At 37.5% G+C, this 14,104-nt stretch overlaps 1 long non-coding RNA gene across 1 annotated transcript in view; it reads right to left on the bottom strand.

Moving 5' to 3' along the window:
- The window catches only part of LOC148055857 (uncharacterized), a 39,953-nt gene extending 26,290 nt beyond the window's left edge, over positions 1-13,663 (bottom strand). Inside the window, exons 1-2 of the long non-coding RNA XR_015704665.1 lie at positions 2,887-13,663; positions 2,488-2,719 (exon numbers count right to left, since the gene is read on the bottom strand). This is a non-coding gene — a long non-coding RNA (uncharacterized LOC148055857). The remainder of the gene's footprint in view (positions 1-2,487; positions 2,720-2,886) is intronic.
- Positions 13,664-14,104: the final 441 nt, after the last annotated feature.

Here is a 14,104-nt window from a genome sequence, read left to right as displayed (position 1 = left end):
TGTTTAAAATAATGTTAAGATACATTATAAGTAAAAATGTACTATTACTACTAATTTCTGAAATCTAAGGCCAGACTGACAAAATGAACCCTAATTTAAATATAGCTGGAATATGGCTGCCCCAATCTGTGCCCAAGATACCTTTCTGGCTGTAACCCAGAGTGTACCATTACTTAAATTTGGGTTCAACATTGCTTTGGTGAGATCAGAATTTCTTGCAATAGACATTGAAGACCAAGCTTATAGGCACACTCATACTATACTAAGGTGATTATGCATAAGAAAACTAATTGAATTAAATTAAAAATATCAGTGGAAAACAGAGTAGTGGAATCTTTTATTAGGAATACCCTTACTCCTTATACCAAATCTCAAGGGAATTTGAGATCTTGTTCCAGATTTTTCTCAATTTGAAGTTGCCTGGCACCACAATACCAATATCTGAAATTAATCTGAATCAAGAAATGCAAAAAGCTAGGAATAAAAAACAAAACAAAACAAAAAACCCCAACAAAAAACACACAAAAAAGAAACCTCTATTCTTGTTTTTACAGCATTAATTTTCAAAATAAACAAAATTATTTCACAGGATACTTTACAAGTTAGTATTTTAGATACAACATCAAATCTCTCCAAGCTGCGGAAGACTTAAGATATCTGTTTTCCAAGCAATTGTTTTAATTGAAGGGTAATGAATATATGAGGTGTGGACACCTCAGTCCACATCAATCCACTGCAGATTTTTCCAATAGTCTTCTGGATGAGAGGTGGAACACATGAAAGACAGGATGAGTAAGGAAACAAGTAGCTTTTACTTAGAAATGAAAAGTTTTCATATTTCAGAAGATAGAGAAAGCAGAATGTAATAATTTTATTATAGTATTATTGATGACACCTTGGAATAATGTACTAGGTAACTCATTTTCAAGAGTGCTCTATTAATGTATAATATCTGACTTAGATTCAAAACTGAATTAGGAGCTTTTGAGGTGCCTTTCAGCCTGCGATTTTCATTAGTGCTGAAAGTTGTGTGACAGCTACACTATAACAAGCAATATTTTAAAGGAAGCTAGAATTTTCATGATGTAACTCGTTAAGGATCAATTTCATTTAAAAATCTCTAAAATTTAAAACACTTTTACCAGATTCCCTTCTTTTGAAATGGAAATGAACACAATTTTTGTTGAAGCAGCCTATCATAATCAAGGTTAAATATGGTTCTCTCATTTTTAAACTCTTAGAAATTTGAAGGGAGTCAAATATATCCTAAAGGAAACTCATTAAATGTTCAAATGATAGAAGACAGTTGTGCACAAGAAACTTATAAGCAGCTTATTTGTACAAAAGTTATGTTAAAATCACTGATGGATAAAGTTGTCTTCAAATTCATATGATGCACACTTTCAGGACATCTGTCTCTAATAAAAATGTCTTTACATAATTTACATCATAAAGATTTTTTTCTTAATTCTTAAAAGGAAAGTATGTAACCATTAGGATCATTAAGTTTTACTTGCTCTACTTTCCTTTTATGTTCACTGTATGGAAAAGACTATGTCTAAATTATAGGGGTTAGCACATTTCATGTGGGGGATGCATCTACCTTAGAGCAAAGTAGAGCTTTTATGCAGAGGGGAATTTGTTTTGTCTATGCTTGTTGTTATGGATTACACACTACACCTGGACTTAGGATGTACTTGAAAGTGTGGGACCAAGCTGAAGTCATGCTCTGGGGCACCATGTAGGACTGCCCTGCTTGAAATTTCCTCCTTCCTTAAGGGGAGAGTGCATTTTTTCTGAGGTCCCCCAGTAGTTTGCTCAGTATGAGAGTACTGGATCCCATTTGTTATGGGAGCAATCTGTCATAACTATAAAGACAGACATCTACTTCACATTGTCTATTAGGTGCATGGCACACGCATAGAGCTGGAAACTGAATTAAGCTTCATTGCCAAAACCATGCACTGTGGAAATTGTGGACTTATGATCCTAGAATCAAAATTTAATCCTGGGCCTTTTCTCTTTACACTGCACCTGTTGGTATATTAGTACAGAGTTCAGCTGTTATCCCTGGTCTATCATTTATTCAGACTGAAGGACTCTAGTCCCATGAACTAAATGCAGCAAAACTACCCAGGCATTGTTCTGTGTATCCCAGAACCAGGGTTGTTGAGAAGAAGGAAACACAGAAGGAAACACAGAAACACAGACATACAGGCAGGCTCTATTCATATTAAGTTCATAACCAGAAGGCTTTTTTGGGGGGACGGAAGCACAGTATACGGATATCTAGTCCATCTCCATCATACAACATGATTATCCTAAGATATTGTTAATTCTGTTCAAAATATTTAAGTATCACAGTTACTAGATACATACATATATATATAAATTACGTAAATGAAAAATGATATTACAAGTTTTGAAAGAAAGTTTCAATTAGTGATGAGGTTGAGAGCTGAGGGTGAGGAAGGCCATCAGACTCACCAAGAAGCTCAATCCCACAGTAGCCAACCACAAGAGCAGGGATGGGATGGGGCAGTGACTGGGCTCAGCCAGGAGCCCGGTGATTGCCAGGCAAGTCCTCAGTAACCTGGCAGGCCAAAGGACAGACAGGAAGTTGTGCCTGTCAGCCAGGACCAGGATCGACGAAGCACGTGGCTGGGCAGAGGCACGGCTGCAGTCTGACTCCAACTAGGATCTAGGGCAAGCACCTGAGCTTAAAAGCGGCAACCAAACGAACTGGAATTAGATTACAATTCTCCCAGCCCTTTGTCACTCATGGAACAAATCATCTTGAGTGCCATTATGCAGCACGTGCGGGACAATGGGGGGATCAGGCTCAGCCAGCATGGGTTTATGAAAGGAAGGTCCTGCTTCACTAACCTGGTCTCCTTCTATGACAAGGTGACTCACTTAGTGGATGAGGGGAAGGCTGTGGATATTGTCTACTTGGACTTTAGTAAGGCCTTTGACACTGTCTCCCACAGCATTCTCCTGGAGAAGCTGGCTGTTCACGGCTTGGACAAGTGCACGCTGCACTGGGTTAAAAACTGGCTGGACGGCCGAGCCCAGAGAGTGGTGCTAAATAGAGTCAAATCCAGTTGGCGTCCGGTCACGAGTGGTGTCCCCCAGGGCTCAGTGTTGGGGCCGGTCCTGTTCAACACCTTCATTGATGATCTGGATGAGGGGATCAAGTGCACCCTCAGTAAGTCTGCAGACGACACCAAGCTGGGTGGAAGTGTCGATCTGCTGGAGGGTAGGAAGGCCCTGCAGAGGGACCTGGACAGTCTGGATCGATGGGCCGGGGCCAACTGTATGAGGTTCAACAAGGCTAAGTGCTGAGTCCTGCACTTGTGTCCCAACAACCCCATGCAGCGCTAGAGGCTGGGGGAGGAGTGGCTGGAGAGCTGCCCGGTGGAAAAGGACCTGGGGGTGTTGGTTGACAGCCACCTGAACATGAGCCAGCAGTGTGCTCAGGTGGCCAAGAGGGCCAATGGCATCCTGGCTTGTATCAGGAATCGTGTGGCCAGCAGGAGCAGGGAGGTGATAGTGCCCCTGTACTCGGCATTGGTGTGGCCGCACCTCGAGTACTGTGTTCAGTTTTGGGCTCCTCATTACAAGAAGGACATTGAGGTACTGGAGCATGTCCAGAGGAGGGCCACGAAGTTGGTGAAGGGTCTAGAGCACAAGTCTTATGAGGAGTGGTTGAGGGAGCTGGGGTTGTTTAGTCTGGAGAACAGGAGGCTGAGGCGAGACCTTATGGCTCTCTACAACTACCTGAAAGGAGGTTGTAGCAAGGTGAGGGTTGGTCTCTTCTCCCTGGTAACAAGCAATAGGACGAGAGGAAATGGGCTTAAGCTGCACCAGGGGAAGTTTAGGTTGGATATTAGGAAAAACTGCTTCACCGAAAGGGTGGTCAAGCGTTGGACCAGGCTGCCTAGGGAAGTGGTTGAGTCTCCATCCCTGGAGGTATTTAAAGAACAGATAGATGTGGTGCTCAATGACATGGTATAGTGATGGACTTGGCAATGATAGGTTAACAGTTGGACTTGATGATCTTAAGGGTCTTTTCCAACCTTAACGGTTCTATGATTCTATGATTCACCCTGCTGTTTCCCAGCAGCCTGATCCAAGGTCACCCACCAGCAGCTGAACACCTGGGTGGGACAAGGAGGGTGTACTCTGGTTCCTGACAGAACATCTCCAGTTTTTTCTCAGTAAAAATCAAAGGCAGGAGACCCTACTATGTAACTAATTTCTCACATCTAAGAGTGGAGTTGCAACATCATATATAAACAAAGACATTAACAGATGCAAAGGGATCTCTCACTGCTCTTCTGCCTACCTATCTCGTTAAATAAATTCCATTGCTTGGTGGTCTGAAGTGAGCTAAATTAATCTACTTTGTATTTCACAAGTCAGAAGAGATTCTGGACATGACTAATCAATTTTAAACAGCAAAAGATACTAATATTTTCCATATCCTAAATGTTTTTGCAAAGCTTTGTTTTATTATACAATGTGGATACATTATGCATGGGATACATGTAAAACAAAGTAGAATACACTTTGCATAAAAAGGAGATACAGAATCAGGTTTCAGAATACATGTAAAAAGATGAAGGAGGAGCAGTAAGGGAAGAAGGCTGAGGTCTACATAATACTGTCTGATTTAAGGAATGCTCCATACAGAGAAATATTGCTTAAATCTTTACTAAACACCTCACCTCTTCTCAGAAACACCCTGGGTAGAATGAATGACAAATGAAATGATCATTTATAAAAAGAAGTAAAAGCAACATTATATGTTAAATATCAAATATAAGATGCCAAGGGATGAAAGGATACCATCTGTGGAAACACCAGGGAAAAGACTGAACAAAGTAGGCACATCTGTCCAAAATTATATTAGCATTTTTGAAAATATGTCCTCAGTTGGAAAACATTTTAAGGAGAAATTAAGTGAAGATCTGGGAATTCCCCTTTGAGGGTTTTGTAATAGGAATAGGAGAAGGGAAAGATAATTTTTCCTGGTTTTTGCATTTTTAATTTTATTTTTTCTTGCATAGTAGAACCATTTCAATAAAACCCCTTCTTGCAAACATACCCTAGTCCCATAAGCTGAATCAACATTTGAGTGTACAATTCACCACCAAAAGAAGTAGCAAAGCTATGGAAGTCTTTGCTACAAAATGCTATGTCTGCTGAAATTTTCTGTTGAGTCATGCTTGGGAAGACAAACACCATCACTCCGAATGTCTCCCCTCTTCCTACTTCTTCCCTCAGCTTTATATTTCTGAGCATGATGTCATATGGTATGGAACATCCTTTTGGTCAGTTGTGATCTGCTGTCCCAGCTGTCTCTCCCCTCAACTTTTTGTGCACCCCCAGTCTACTTGCTGGTGGGGTGGTGTGAGAAGCAGAAAAGGCCTTGACTCTGTGTAAGCACTGCTCAGCAATGATGAAAACATCCCTGTATTATCCACGCTATTTCCAGCACAAATCCAAAACATAGCCCTATACTAGCTACTGTGAAGAAAATTAACTCTATCCCAGCCAAATCCAGCACAGAACCATAGATGAAGATGCCTTCCGGCTTGCTGTCCATAGGAAGAAATCAATGTACCTAAATCCCACAAGCCACCTTATAGAAACTTCATTAATACAATCAAGCAGGTCCAGAGAACTACACAGCCAACCACATAAGTCTATGTTCCAATCTTCTACATGCCTCATTCATTATTAGACTCATATGTTGTATACACTTCAATTTAACTATGTGAATAGGGAGGTGAACCTCACTCCTCGGGCACTGAAACACAGTTTCCCAGTTTAGGTCCATTTATGGTACACTTGCAAGCTGTGCCTGGCTTATTGCTGCCACTTCAGAGGTGGCCTTTGAAGCATCTGAAAAGGTATGGGATGGCTGTTCTCAGGTGCCTGGGTACTAGATGCCACTATGTGCTAAGCTAAGGTGATCCTGAGCTCTCACTCTTAAATGCAGATTTGGAAGCTGGAAAGAGAAATTACTTCAATAGTGGTGGCTATCTAGCAGGTAGTCTTGGCTTTTTATTTACCCACACAAAAATGAAAATAAGAAAATGGCATGTGTTGACACTATTATGCTAGCTTAGTCATTATAGCAGAAGGGGTATGACAAAGTGACAAAAGCAATACTAGCAACCTGAGTAAAGCCCTCCTCGTATTCTCCCTGTCAAGCACACATTCAGAGATGTACTGAAGCTCACTATGCTGCATTTTTGCTGACATTGTTACTCACCTGTACCTGAGCATAGACCCCAAAATACGTTCATTTTTACCTCTCAAATGTGCTCTTTATGAAGAGTTGCAAGAAAAGGTTTGTAGCTAAATATACTATCTTATCTTCTATAGTAAACAATAAAACACATCTTCTTCAAGATGTTTGCTTTCTACCTTTGAAGAAAGTTTTCTGTGACCAAAAATGTGTTTAATTTTTCCAGGTTTATTATCTGGTTTCATATAGAATGTTACCTCTACCTTTAAACTTTGTCGTGCCTTGACAATAACCTTCTTGCCTTCTACCTCCATGTCTGCAGCAATACTCCTTTAGTAAGTAATGTTTTAGGCTAATATCTCTTTAAAGATTATATTATACTGTATTCTGGGAAATTTCTCAGTGAAGAAAATTACTTCTAACTCCAAATATAAAAATAGAAATTAATAATAACCCCACCACTGATATTATTTTATTAACTGAATTAGGAAAGTGGGAAAAGTATTTATGCTGATATCAGATTTTCCAATGGTGGTGCTACAGTTGTTCTTAAACATTCCTTCATATTTTGTTTACAAGAAATTTTAGCTGGGATCCTCCTCTTGTCAGATTGAAACCAATTTTAATTCACTTGAGAAGGCAGAGAATAATGAAGTATTTAGTGCTATATTGATTATAGTTTAACTCATCATTAGTCATTTTATATATAAAACCAAAATATTCTGTTCACTTACAGCATATGGTCTTAGACTTTATTAGGATCATAATATTATAAAATAATAATAAAAAAACTAAAACAAAGCCATATTGTCCTCTAAGCAACCTGGATGAAAATCCAAAGTCACTCATTTATAATGAGTTGGAAAACTTTAATTTATTATACATTGAGTATTTTAGATTTATCCTATTTACAGATATCAGATTTTTATGATTTATAAACATTTGTGGGGCATAGATTCTGGCACAATTTTTACAGTTTTTGGATTGAGAAAAAAATTTTTTAAAAATCTAGCAAATCTAAATAGGAAAACATGATGTGTTTTTAAGTTATTGTAAGTAAAAGACAAATTACCTAAAAAATATCTGAATATTTAAAAAAAAGGAAATGACCTCTGAATTTGCAGTATCTTTTGAACTAAAAATATCTCAAAGTCATTATGTATAGCTTAATAAAAGAATTTTACCATTGTGCAGATGCAGTAATGAAGTAATTTGAGCATCTAAGTGAATAAAAATAATATGAAATACATTTTAAAGACTTTGAACCAGGTCCTGATATAAATTAATTCCATTAGCTTTAATTAAACATTTCCACCACAGAGAGACAATTACTGTGTTCCACTTGCATTCTTATGCTTAACTAGATGCAAAAGCTGAGATTAAAAGGACACAAGGATAATAAAGGTGAGTAAAAAGACGAAAAAAACAAATGAAAACAAAAACCACCAAAGCAAAGTAGCATTTTCCCCTTGAAGTGTAGAAAGGATGTAGTGATGAAGTTATTAAGAGTACAAAACACCGTGGTTCAGTCTACCAACATTTATAAGAGAAAAACAAGAGAAAAAACAAAATCCTTTCCCTAACAGCATGTAGCCAGTGCATGGCAAACATTACTTAAACAAATTGTAGTTGTGTTTTTTACCCTAACTTATTTTAAGAGAAAACTAAATAGACGTATATAATACTCTCATAGCTCTCATAGCCCTTCTTCCCCTCCATTATTTATGCTGCAAAGTCAGAATCAAGAACTTCATATATTGTACTTATAAAGTTTTGTTAGTATGTGAACACTTGTGATGTCAGAAATAGATTGTAAGCCTGACATCATGTACAGAATAAACCTGTAAATAAGAAAGAGATTAAAATAAATGAATAATTTTGGTGATACGAAAAATTTTTGTCTTTGTCAGCTCTTTACTTTCTCCCTGTACTGAGAAATCTGATAAGACAACAACAATGTGTACACTCATGAAAATCCACATTCACAAAGTCATTTGAACTCTTAAGTCAGTGAATCTAGGCCTAAACACTTCCCTGTCCCCTAACCATTGATAATGATATGTTGATAGATAAAAAAAACCCCAACTTTCAGAGCTTCTTCTGCACACCCTTAAAACCTGTGTCAGTATTAGCCTGTTTCCTAAACTCTTTTCATGCCTCAGAGATGATGCTTCTAGTATAACAAGCAAACAGTACAGTAAAATGTAATTAAAATATGGAAGTCAATGACTCTTGGAAGAGTTTCTGTTTATCAGTATTAAAACACTGCTAATCCAAAAGACAATTGTTCTAAGTGTGTGTTTGTCGGATAAGAAGTTTGTATAATTAGTACTCTTAGGATTAACGCAGAAGGCCTAAAGGTATGCTATGCACGTACACACATATGCGTGCATCCTTCCTAAGCAAGCAAACAGAAGAAAATCAGCCTGAATCTATAAAGAAAGAAAGAAAGAAAGCAGTAAAATTAGAGAAAGGAGGAAAAAAAAAAAAAACAATAAAATGAGAGAAAGGAGGAAAATTTAACTTATTGTAATTAAGGCAATTTAAAACAGCTTTTTGCTTTGCTATCTCTGACACTTCAATATAACTTTACAGGTTAAAAAAACAAGGTTCTTTGCTTTCTTTGTCATTGGACATTCCCATTGTTTCTGCCATACAAAAAAGTTCTTTGTACAGCTAACATCATTGTTCATTTTCTCCTAAGTAGTTAGAACCTATATTCATTTTTCATATTCATACTCAGTTTTTCTTGACAGCTGCAGAAATAAGAAGAATTCAAGATAAGTCAGTAATAATTAAATCCAGCTATATTAACATCATTATGCTGGGCACAAATTGCTATATTTTTCTTCATTAACTATGATAAAATATTTATGTCTTTTTCAGAACAAGTAGGAGTTTTGTAGGTTGCCTGAAACATGTTCAACATGACACATTAAAAAGTACTTTTAGTGTTATAATTTTGCCAATTTCCTTCATGCATTTGAAAATCAAGAGAATGGATTAAAAATAAGGACTTGTGTGATTTGTGTTCACTTTTTTTGGTAGGAGAAGAGCTGACCTTTAGCTTTCTGAGCCCTCAGGAGATATTTGGTTTCTTTTCTTTCTCTGGAGTCATGAGATCAATAAAACCACTTTTTCTAGTTTGTTCTATTTCAAAAATGAAAACTGAAGTTCTTTTTTTTTTTTTTAACTCAAGGATTATAGGTATTTAAAAGACGTGATCTTTTATTAATATATACTTGTATATTTGTCTTTCAGTGGATTAATACAGCTATTTTTAAAATTATGTAATGTTCTCTTTTTTGGAAATAGTTCTCCCATAACCACTTTTAGTCCAGTACCAATAGCTTTGAAGGTAAATTTTGTAGATATTTAGTGGTAAAAAACCAGAAATTATTTTATTTTATATATTTGTTAATGAGAAAACATATATTTATAAAATATTTATTTTAAGTAAGGCAATAGAATGCTGCCTGTAAACATCTATTTATTTCCCAACATTTATTCGGAACCATCTGTTTAAAGAGAGTAAGGCTATTTTTTATATTCTAATATATTCTGCTTTATTTTCTCATGAAGAACATAATTTCCCCTCTCATTTTCTGTAAGGCTTTGGAGTTCTGATAACAAACGCATTTAATTATTTACATTTCACATTTCTGTAATTCAAGAAACTTCACTTTTGGAATTGTCTTTTTTACAGATTAATACAGTTTTTGAGATGAAAATTAGTGCTCGAATTGCAGACAGAGCTTTTTCATAGTGTTACTTTAGCAGCAGTGGTGCAAAGGCTGTCTCCCACTGCCACAGGGACAGCTGTGGCAGTGAAGTGCCAGGGTTAGTTCATGGCTTTCAGCAACTTTAACACCTGACCCCACCCCACTCACCAAATGCCTCATGGTTGTAACGTCTGGCTACGCCAGGGCAGTCATGCTCCCACACCTTGCAGGCAGCTGCCAAGGCAAGGGCACTCATGTTGGCTCAAACCCCTGGTAAGGATGGGTCCATGTTGACCATGGCCCTAATCAGGGTGCAAAACAGAGATGATTTTGTCTGAAGTCCAAGGACAAGGACATAGTCCCAAAGCTTTATCCTGTGTGGCTCCGGTGTCCCTGCTGCAGTCAGGATTGCTGGCAGCTGTTCCTCTGGGGCCTTGGTTGAATTGTATTGCTTTTCTAAGGTGGGTTATGGTACCACTCTTCTTGTCCAAGAGCTACATGGACTGTGACATCAAATGCTTTTTGATGATTTTGTCCAGTCTGTCCATCCTTCCTTTCTTCCTTCCTTCCTTCCTTTCTCTCTTCCTCTCTCTTTTTCTCCCTTCTCTACTCTAATCAGCTCTAACCTTGAACATTGTAATGTCCAAATTGTTAGAATTATCCAACTGGAAAATATAGAAACTGTGAAAGATGTAATGAATTACATCTTTTAAAATTATAATTAATGGAATATCCTGTTTTTATAGAATACTCAATTTGCATGCTTCTATGTAGTCCCCTTAGAAATCACTAAAATTCAAACTTCTTTCCTGTTTTTGTTGTAATCTTTACTTCAGTGGAATCACTTTACAGTCTTTGAAGACCAGTGTAAGAGTCTGTACATCAACAATGTAAGCATCAAAGAGATCTGAGGAAATTAAATCTGCTTTGTGTCAAAATTCAGTCCTGTTCAGTGTAATGCTCACATAGGATTTTCTGCCACAATTATATCTTCCGCTGGCTCTACCATATCCAGTCTTAAATTAAACAGACATGAAGTACTTATGGAGACTTACCTTAAAGTATAATTTCCCTAATACTGCATCCTCTATTGATTAAAACCTATATTAACTGGCTTGTAGATATGCTTTAAGTTCAGACTATAAATGGCTTCCTTTGAAAAGAGAAGAGATATTATGAAAGATATTACTGATCTTGTTTCATTCTTCTAGTAGATGGATCAGAAGGTCCAACAGAGACTAATGATCACCATTGCCCTATTGACATATGGGTTGCTTATATATCATTTGATGATCCAACTAAGTCTTCTTCTAATTACTCTTCTCTTCCATAATAGAACAGAAAGGAGCAGTCCACCTCTTTCTTACTACTTAAATGGATTTATGACGAAAAGAATCCATGAAAAGTTGAAGAATCTGTCTACATAATTTATGAATCATGGCTGAGGTTACAGACTCTGTGTGTTTCTCTATCAAGTTGCCATTTCCATTTTCTAACTGACAGGCCATGCTGTGTGCAGCATTTGATACTCTCATTTCTCTGTTGTCTTTTTATCTCAAAATTTAGCTGAAATCCTAAAAAAGGTAACACAAACCTCACAACAGATGGTTATCAAATGAATACTACCTCTATTCAAATACAAATATACTGGAAAATAAGCGAGTCCCTACTGAGAATAACCAATTTCTGCACTGCAAAGATGCCTTAACAATGATGTTATTTGAGAAGTGTTCATGTTTCTCTGAAGAAACTGATTTAGGAATGAAATGACAAAAGGACTGGAGAGCTGTAAAAGGGAAAAAGATAATCCATTTATTCTCTTCAAACAGTTTTACTAGTTCAGGGAAGTGAGTGATGAGACAAAAGAAAACATGCAACAGCTTGAAGAAAGAAGAAAGTGGCCAAAGACAAGAACCAGCAAGCTTGCCAGCTTGGGGAAGAGATTCCTAAACTAGGAAGAAAAGGGGAGAGAGATTACAAGCCATAGTCAAGTGGGGGAATGTCGGACACAGGTCAACAACCAAAGATCCATGGCAACAGGAACAAAATAGACCTCAGAAACAGGTTAGAACAAGGTCTTCCTCAAGGGTATATAGAAAAATGTGCACGGCCTGGGAAACAAGCAGGACAAACCAGAATGCCACATGTTGTTGTGCAACTGCAATGCTGTTGAATGAACAAAGACGTGGTAACTGGAGCAATGCAATGGGCAAATACAGGCTCTTCAGGAAAGACAGGCAGGGAAGGTGGTGGGGAGAGTTTTGTCTTCAGTATGAAGGAGCAGCTTTGTAGGAAGCTCCCATATGGGATGGACAACAGGCTGACTGAAAGTTTGAGCGTCAGGATCAGAGAGGAGGCCACTTTGTGGCAGGAGTGTGTTACAGGAAACCTGATCAAGATGAGAAAGTGGACAGTGGCTTAGCATGAAAGCATGATGTACAGGTAAATTTTTTGCTTTGTATTATACCAACCACACACATCATTAGCACTCAAAGCTTTGCTCACATATATAAAATTAATTAAGGAAACAACACGTAATTAATAAAAGTAAACCTTCCCATCTTCTGATTAAAGGTTTTAGCTGTGTTGAACAAGGTCATCACTCCAGATGATTTGGAATCCATGCCTGTCTCTTTGTTTATAGAGGCAACTGATCTATATATCTCTGGGGAGGTGTCATCACTATATTGATTAGTTCCATCTTTCATGAAATAATTTAGTACTTGTGATAAGCATGTTAATGAAGATTTTTCTTAAAGCCTATGCTGCCAAAATCAATTAGATACCAGAATATTTTCTTCCAAAACTTCAGGGAATAACTAAAAAGAATAGCCAAGAGTGCATTAAAAATTGAAACTAATAACTTTTTTCAAGTAGTATTTAGATCAGAAATCTTCTTCTAGCAAAATGTTGTCTATAGTAAAAGCAAAATTTCTATATTTAGGCACATTAGTGATTATATATTGTTAAATGAAAAGATATAAAGAATATATACAAATATGAAAAATTTTCATGATACATCTTTTGTACAAAATCAGTGGCAGAGTGTATAAATTCTGTTGCTGTAATTACAAATATAGTGCAATTACCAGGCAGATCACAATCTCATTAAGACCATATGTAGTGGAAGTAGCTTATCCATGCTTCAGAAGGATATGAAAAAATTAGTAAGGGATAAAAATAGTTAAATGAATGATTTCTACTCTGTACTTGCTAAATGTTAACACTATGTCCTGGTTTGGGCTGGGATAGAGTTAATTTTCTTCCTAGTAACTGATATAGTGCTGTGCCTTGGATTTAGTATGAGAATAATATTGATAACACACTGATGTTTTAGTTGTTGCAAAGTAGTGCTTACACTACATCAAGGACTTTTCAGCTTCCCATGCTCTGCCAGGTGCACAGGAAGCTGGGAGGGGGCACAGCCAGGACAGCTGACCCAAACTGGCCAAAGGGCTATTCCATACCATATGATGTCATGCTCAGTATATAAGGTGGGGCGAGCTGGCCGGAGGGCAGTGATTGCTGCTCAGGGACTGGCTGGGCATTGGTCGGTGGGTGGTGAGCAATTGCATCGTGCATCACTTGCTTTCTATATTATTATTATTATTATTATTATTATTATTATTATTATTATTATTATTATTATTAATAGTAGTACTAGTACTATTTTACTTTATTTTCTTACAATTATTAAACTGTTCTTATCTCAGCCCATGAGTTTTCTCACGTTTACTCTTCCATTTCTCTCCCCCATCCCAGCAGGAAGGAGTGAGTGAGCAGCTGTGTGGTGCTTAGTTGCTGGCTAGGGTTAAACCAAACACACTACAAGAAGAAATTCAACAAAATTAGAAGATTAAGAAGGTCAAGAAAGCAGCTTGACTACAAACTGTATGTTTCTAAATGAGGAGAGAGAGTGATGGCTGACAACTCTTCAGTACAACATAGCGTACAGTCATAGAATTGCAGTATCGTCATTCACACAGAAAGGGACCCCTACAGGTCATCTCGTTCAATGCCTGCTCAAAACAGATGTCATCAGATCAGGCTGCCTATGGCTGTGTCCAGTTGAGTCTTGAACACCTCCAAGGATGGAGATTTCACAACCTCTCTGGGCAACCTC

This window comes from Nipponia nippon, unplaced genomic scaffold, assembly GCF_047370975.1.
Source record: "Nipponia nippon isolate SJK-2023a ecotype South Korea unplaced genomic scaffold, ASM4737097v1 scaffold_2, whole genome shotgun sequence".
Taxonomy (NCBI): Eukaryota; Metazoa; Chordata; class Aves; order Pelecaniformes; family Threskiornithidae; genus Nipponia; species Nipponia nippon.
This window is presented reverse-complemented; position numbering and strand designations above follow the sequence as displayed.